The 8,588-nt window shown below is 34.2% G+C and overlaps 1 pseudogene; it reads left to right on the forward strand.

The window, feature by feature from the left end:
• Nucleotides 1–271: 271 nt before the first annotated feature.
• Nucleotides 272–8,181, forward strand: LOC148580377 (protein FAR1-RELATED SEQUENCE 5-like; annotated as a pseudogene).
• Nucleotides 8,182–8,588: the final 407 nt, after the last annotated feature.

The raw sequence follows: 8,588 nt of genomic DNA on the forward strand, positions 1-8,588 counted from the left end.
ATTTAAAGAAAAAAATAAATTACAAATCAGAGGGTCCGATTTGTATTTTTTATTTTTTTTTATTTTTAAAATAAAAATCAAATGGTCCGATTTTAACATTAAAAACTTTTTTATTTTCAAAATTACAAATTAAACCGTCTGATTTGTGATTGTTAATTTAAAAAATAAAACAAATCGAAAGTACCGAGTTGTTTAAACCATACCAGCGTAAAACTCATCTCTTCTCACATTCTCTCTCACATGAAAAAGAAAAAGCGTTATCTACGCCATCATGGATCCAAATGTGCATAGTTTCCAGCCTTCCAATGTTCATCCCATCTTATTCCCTTTTTATATAATATAACAACATAAAAGAATATGGGACATTAAAGAAATCCCACAATGAACAAGAAAACAAAAGAAGAAAAATGATGAGAGTAGAAGACTTGCACGTGGTGTGGTGTGGTGTGGTAATATTGGTTTTTGAGAGAGAGAGAGAGAGGGAGGGGGGGGGGTTGAAAACTTGAAATTGCTTTGGATCTGATGCTAATTCTTTTAGAATATAGAGTGAACAGCACACAACAGAGTTGCAGAGAAGCAGAACGAGAGAGTAAGAGAGAGACAGAGAGGTTGCATAGGGTACTCGTAGGGATGGAATGTTGCTTATTAATGAAGGGTACATACACCAGCATTGGTTTCCGATTCAAATTCATTTCTTTAATTAGTTTTAAATTTCTACACTTTGATGTGCAAAAACAATTGAAATTGGTAGCCCTTTTTCCCGGGTCTATCCTTATTCTTTAGAAAGTTTAAATTTTTTGAGCTTTTTTAATATACACAAAAAATAATTTAAAAATATGTTTTATATAAAAATTTAATGATAATTATTATTTTTTTATATTTATCACAAATATTTTTTAAATTTATCTAGTAAAATCCTAATTTCTTTTTCTTGTAAATTCATCACACTCTTCAATCTATTTACAAAACTATCATCACCTACTCTACCTTTTTCTGGTTTCTGTTATTACTGTCACCGTCTAATCCAGCAACTCGTTGCTGGTCTCAGCCCATCTCTCGGCATCGCTTTTAGGCTCTCTCTCTCTCTCTCTCTCTCTCTCTCTCTCTCTCTCTCTCTCTCTCTCTCTCTCAGTATTTCTCTGCTATCATTCTCTCTTTTCTCTTCGAGTCGCGTCAGCTTTGCGGTATTCCGTCTCTTCGTTCATCCTCCACTTCCAGAGTTTCAATGGAGCCTCAATCTCAACTATGAATTTGCTTCGTTGATTTCACCTTTTTTGTTCTTTTTATGTTCTTGTTATATGAATCTCCTTCGTTGAACTCATTCAATTATTTTTTCTTGTTCTATTTATTTTTCATTTAAGATTTTTTGTATGAATTTGTTTCATTGCTTTCGTTCAATTAATTTTTCTGTTATGTTTATTTGGTTGTTTGAATTTTTTTCGGTTTTATTTATGAGGGTTAAAAAATTTTAGAATTTATTTTTATGATTTGGATTTCAATTTTTGTGTTTATGTTTTTGTCGATGATGCTTTAATTCTATTTTTTGTTCTATGTTTTATTTGTTACTACCGTTTGATTTTTTTTAGTCTATTTGCGAATTTAGAAATTAGTATTGTGATTATGTTTTCAAATTCAGTGGCCACGGGTTAGTTTTAATTGTTTAATTATAAATTCTGACTAATTTGTGCTATTTTTCTAAGTAATTAACTTAAGTCACCATAAATTACAGGTAGCATCAAATAGTCAAAGACATACAATGGATGAAAATACGAATAATGTTAGTGATTATGTGGATGATCTGATGCAGTGGATATGGATCAATATCATATAAACTCTTGGGAAGATGTTGGTAAGATCGATTTTTCGGATCTATCTATAGAAAATATTTATCAATTTTACTTTGCTGATCTTGGCTTGGCATTTGAATTTTATAATTCATATGCCAATATGAGGGGCTTCAGTGTACGAAAAAATAGGAGCAGAAAAGTTAATGAAAAAGTTAGAGAAAAAGCATATGTTTGTTCTTGTGAAGGCTATAGATTAGAAAAATTGAACCATATAAAAAATTGAGTTAGGGAGTCAAAACCAGAGACAAGATGTGGTTGTATGAGGAAACTTCATATTTTCATGGAAGCGGTAATTAAAAGTTGGGTAGTGAAAAATTTTTGTGATGAACACAACCATGAGTTTGTTGTCCCAAAGTTAGCAAGAATATTAAGATCTCACAAAAAAATGATGGAGCCTGACATTCGTCAAAGGAACCATATAAAAGAGTTGGAGACCAGCATACCAAATATATTTAGGTCATTATCTAGCCAGTGTGGTGGGTATGAGAATGCTAATTTTTCAATTAAGGATATACACAATCAAGTTACAAAGCAAAGAAGACAATTACCTGATGATTTAAACTTTGCAATGGCTTACTTGGAAACGCTACCAACAAGGGATCAAAAATTGTTCTATAGTGTTGAGAAGGACACAAAAAGGGTGTTTTGGTAACTTTTTTGGTGTGATGGCCAATGTCAGTTGGACTACGATCTGTTCGGGGATGTGCTAGTATTTAACACCACATATAAGAAGAATAGATACAGATTACCGGCGGTAATATTCTTGGGAGTTAACCACCATAATCAAACTGTTGTATTTAGTTCTGTGATAGTTTTAAATGAGAGAAAAAGCACATATGTGTGATTACTAAAATAACTTCTCATAGCAATGAAGGAAAAGACAATGACTTCAGTAATTACGGATGGTCATCCATCGATTACAATCGCTATTTAGGAAGTGTTTTCCAATGCACATCATAGGTTATGCGCATGACACTTGAGTCGTAAAGCAACAAGAAATATTCACAAACCTCAGTTTATGAAAATGTTTACAAAGATAATGTTATTTGATTATGAAGTTGGTGTGCTTAAACAAAAGTGGGAGAAAATGGTTGGATACTTTGGAGTGGAAGATCGTGAATGGATAATAGATATGTACGGTAAAAGAAACATGTGGGCTACTGCTCATATCTGAAGAAAATTCTTTGTTACATGCGACATAGAGAGGATTTGGCAGACTTCAAATCATCAACTGGACAACTTGTGATGCAAACACACTTTCAACAACTAGAAAGGTTAGCAGCCACCATTTATACCTAACAAGTTTTTATGTTGTTCCGTTCAATGCTCCACAAGCCCAGCACATTGAAGGTTATATATGAAAAAAGAAATGAGTTCTTACAAGATATATCAGGTGTCAAAATTTTACAAGCCTAACATGATATGACATGTGTCTTTTCATGGAGAGCAAGATGAATTTAAATGCTCATGCATGAGAATGAAATCTATAGGTATTCTATGTAGTCATATACTTGCTGTTTTGGATTTTCTAGATATTGTAGAGCTGCCAAAAATATTAGTGCTGCGAAGATGGACTAGAAGAGCTAAGGAAGGCATTAGTGGATATGATGACATAGGCGGCTTGATGGAGGATTCCTTGGCTATTAGTCGGCATGCATGTTTGACATATTGGTGTAAACAAGTTATGAATGAAGGATGCCTAAAAGGGGATCTATTTAATGAATCACAAGATGCATTTATAAATATACTTTCATGGATTAGGGCTCATAGTGGGGACGATAACATGATAGGGGGCATGCAAAATACATATATGAAGGCCTTGAAAAGAATGGAAGTATTGAGACAGAGACCGCAAAAAAGCCTACGCATTGCAGCTACTATTGCAAACGAGGTCATAACATATCTACATGTTTCATGAGGAAAATGGATGAAAAGACTCCCCAATTTGATGGTGACGGTAAGGAGCATGGTGAGGGTGAAGACTACTCCTTCGTAGATGTTGAAAGTGATGAGTATGTGCACACTGAATGGTTTAATGATGATGATGTAAGTACAATAATTTTGTTGAGTATATTTTGTTACGTATAATATTGTTTGGTAGCTTAACACGAGCCGAACGTCGATTTAGAATTTTCTCAAAAGAATTTCTTCGTCAATAGTATAATTCCAAACCAACAAATGACCCGTATCAAAGTTGAGTGTGTTTGTTACAAATTTAAATCAATAAAAAACTGGGAGTTTTGAATCCTAGATCGTCTCTCAAAGGAATTGCAGTGAGGTGTGCATATTATCGGCTATAAGAAAAAGGGGTTTGAAATGCAAAAGACAAGAAAATAAAGAGCAAACAAGAAATTTAAATGCTAAAAGACATCTTGGCAAGGGTTGAGAATTAAAGTTTTCTATCCAAGTCATTAACCACAAACATGGTAATTAAGAAGAGTGAATCTTACTTCGTCATCCCTAAACATCGGGGGAGAGTCATAGGCATAATTGATTTTAATCCACAAGTCATAGCTAACTCACTAATTAGACTTAGTGAAAAATTAACGCCAGTGAAAACAAAACCAACTAATAATCCTAGATTACCAATCAATATTGGACATTAATGAATCAAGGTCACCTAAGTCCTCAATTTTAAGCTAAGAATGCAACATTATACTCTAAAACTAAGAAAGACATTTTAACAAACACTTGAAATGAATAAAGAAAAATATGGTAATAATAATAATTCAAATAAACAACAATGAACATAAGAACATTAAATTAAAGTAAAGGAAAATTAGAATTCACACAAGTTTCCATAAACTAAAATTAACAAAAATAAAGAAAATAACAAGTAAAGCTAGGCAAATTAAGATTCTAGAACATGAAAATATAAAAAAAACTACACTATAACAAGAATTAAAACCTAAACCTAAGAAGAAACCAAACTAAACACCCTAAATTCTAGAGAAAAGTTGGAGCTTCTGTCTCTAGAATTGACTTAAAACATCATTCTATACTAATACTATACTACTACTTTGATCCCTCTTGGTCTTGCCTCCATATGCATGAGAAATGAGTTGGATTTAGCAAAACATTTGGGCCTAGAATCGCGAGCCACGTGTTTACTTAAGTAAATCACATGCCACCACTAGTGCGTACTATAAAACCCGCGAAATTAAAAAATAATTAGCCAATAAATTAATTATTATTTAAAAAAATTATAAAATTAAATGTTTTCATTTATAATGGAAGAAATAATTAAAATACGAATTTTGACACTAATTTTAAAGATTTTGACCCAAAATTAGGCCGAACGGGCCAAACCAGTTGAATCGGACCCAAGGCCCAACCCAACATCACATTAATGAATGGCTTCAGCCACTCTCTTCCCCATACTATGAGTTTCATGCTGGAAAAATAATGGGAGAAGGGGAAGAACTTCCAAAACCTAACCTCATCTTCAATCTCATGTATCTTTTGATTCGGAGGTCCAATTGACGAGCCGTCAGTGGCCACGTATTTGTCTTGAAATTCTCTACAAATCTCATTAACCAATTTGATAAGAAATTCAATCTTTCTCACCTAGATTTTTCCTCTTCAATTTTGAATATATGTGGGTTTGGAATTGAGAATTTTGTGATTTTGATGTTTTAGGATTAAATTAGGTAGCGGAAATTGTTGAATCTTGTTCATTTGAGCAGTAGGTAAGGTAAGAAACTCCTATTTATTGGTGCATTTCCGATTTAGTGAACTCTATATTGATTATAGTGATAATATGTGATAGTAGATTGAAATTGGTAATTGGTTAAAGTCAAATTGGTGAAGCGGAGCAAGTGATGCGGGTTTGAGCTTATTGAATTGAAAATAAGAGGAATTGGAGCTTGAGGTGGAGAAGATTTTGGTGTTCTGAGCATAGGGAGGGATCGGCCATGGTATGGTTTTGGTTTCTCATAGATAATATATAATATTTCATGAAAACTTTGGCTAGATGACCATATGATAAGTTGTATGATATGGAAGGTTGAGGTTTAGTGACTTGTTGTTGGAAATTGTTGAGGGGGTGGTTGAATTATATGATTGTTGATTATTAACAATTGTGAATAATGATGATGAGCATGATTGATGATTGATGATTGATGAATAATGTTGAATTATAATGATGAGCTTTGAAATAAAATGTGATAAATGCTATTGATAGTAAGTGATGATGAGGATAGGTTGTGGAGATTTTATATATATATATATATATATATATATATATATATATATATATATATATATATATATATATATATATATATGTATGTATGTATGTATGTATTTATTTGAGGATGGTTGAGTGGTTTGGGTGGTGATATGTTGAGGAATGAATGAATCAGGTGAGTTTACGATTCTAGTTATATTTAGTGCTATTTTGATGATGAGTTATGAGTTTGAAATGAGGGATTGTAAAAAATAGGGGTTTTTGAAGATTTTGATAAAAAACTAATTTTTTACCGAACTCTAACGGGCTATGAATAAGAATAATTGAACTTGATTTCAAATTTATTTTGTGGGAATCGTGGTTATTTACCACCCACCAGATTTTAAAGAAAATTATTTTGTGGGGATCGTGGTTATTTATCGCCAACCAAATTTTAAAGAAAATTATTTTGTGGGGATTGTGGTTATTTACCGTCCAGGTGTATGCCGTTTTCCAATTGAAAACGTCTGTGGGAATCGAGGTGGTTTAATGCCCGTAGATGGTGGGGATCAACGTGGTTTGCTGCTCACCAGTTGAGGATCATGGTATTGTACCACTCACTAGTTTTCAAGAGGACGATGTCCGGGTTAGCTACCGGACATGTCGGGTTGGCTTTATAACTGACAGATGAGACTAATCAACCATAAGACAAGCATACATCATATGCATATGGGTATTTTGTTTGATTGTACATTAATTGGGTTTGCCTATATGATTATTATGCTTACCTGCTATATTTGCTACCTGCTGTATCTGTATCTTACTTGTGTTTGCTTTGTCTGTATTGCTTGTCTATGCAGCGGAGTTTTGGAGGATTGGAGGAAGGCTAGAAAATGAGGGTATAAGTTAGTGTTAGTTAGAACTACCCTGCTTATGGATTTCAGTGTTAATCTTTAGGTTTTAAGTCTGAGTGTCGATATTCTAGGATCGCCCTTGGCTTTTCCGGGACCTTATATATTATGTATGTGTGCACCACTACTATGCTGAGAACCCCCGGTTCTCATTCCATACATATGTTGTTATTTTCAGATGCAGGTCAAGAGGCACCTCGCTGGGCGTATGGAGTTTCTTTTGCAGGCGAAGTCGGATTTATGTTTTTTGATATTTTGGGATATATATATATATATATATATATATATATATATATATATATATATATATATATATATATATATATATATATTGTTCTTAGATTTTTTCCTTTGTGTAGTTTTCACTTTGTACCTCTTAGAGGTTGGATGGAGAACTAGGAGTTTATATGATGTATTTTGAGTACTTTTGGGATGTATATTTATACTTATGTATGTAATATTCTCCGGCCGGCCTTGGCTTCATAGGTTGGGACCAGAGCTTGATATTATGTATCTTTTGACACTCTACTCTTGTTATATATATATGTGTGTATTTACTTTTCTTCGTACACAAGTTTCTGTACGTGAGCGTTGCACTTTTCTTTTCACGCTTTTGCTTAAACCATCCTTCAAGGCTCCTTGAGTATTAAATTCTTTCAACTATTATTATATATTATGTATATATTTTATTTTAGAGGTCGTAATACCACACCACCTCCATTTTACAGCTTAAGCGTAAATCCTCTTTGTGGTAGGGTGTCACATTATGATATCAGAGCAATTCATTCATGTAGAGCCTGAGGGACAGACTGACTATGCTTCTAGGCATACTCTGGGCGTCTGAACATGCTAAATAGGATATCTAATGGATATATGGCATGAATGTTTATGAGGATGCATTTGGGACTTTGAAGCACTAGACTTGCGATATTAAGACTGATCAACTTGATATCACTTATTTGATGTGAACAGGGATCCGATGTCGACTCGTGGACGCGGTCGTGGTCGAGGGAGAGGTAGGACTAGTAATACAGAACCCAAAACAATTGAGAATAATCCTGCAAACTTCATGATTGCCCTGGAAAATATGGCTGTTGTTATGCAGGCCATGGCTGCGACGTTAGGGGATCAAGCTGGCAATAAGAACGGGGATAACGGCAGAATTGGGCCGATGACCTTAGCAACTTTCATGAAGATCAATCCACCAATATTTAGAGGAACCACTAATTCGGCAGAAGCTAATAATTGGTTCTAGGTAATGGAACGAGCGTTACAAATGCAACAAGTGCCGCCAGAGCAATGTATCGAGTTTGATACTTACTAGATGGTAGGTGAAGCTTAGCATTGGTGGCAGGGAGCCCAACGCCTTCTGCAGCAAGACAATGCTATGATACTCTGGGATGTCTTTCAGACAGAATGTTATAAGAAATATTTCTCCAATTCAGTTAGGACGGCCAAGGAGCTCGAGTTATTACAGTTGAAGTAGGATTCAATGTCGGTATCTAAGTACACTAGTCGATTTAAGGAACTGTGTCGGTTCTCCAGGATTTGTCATGTAACACCCTAGCTACCAAAGCTCAGGCTTCCGGCTGCGCGACTCTGATAGCTCGGACATTACAGCGACTTTTATACTATTTAATACTAAAATATGAGCCTGTTTAA

The sequence above is a fragment of the Arachis ipaensis genome, chromosome B10, assembly GCF_059453495.1.
Source record: "Arachis ipaensis isolate K30076 ecotype BB chromosome B10, ASM5945349v1, whole genome shotgun sequence".
NCBI classification, from domain to species: domain Eukaryota; kingdom Viridiplantae; phylum Streptophyta; class Magnoliopsida; order Fabales; family Fabaceae; genus Arachis; species Arachis ipaensis.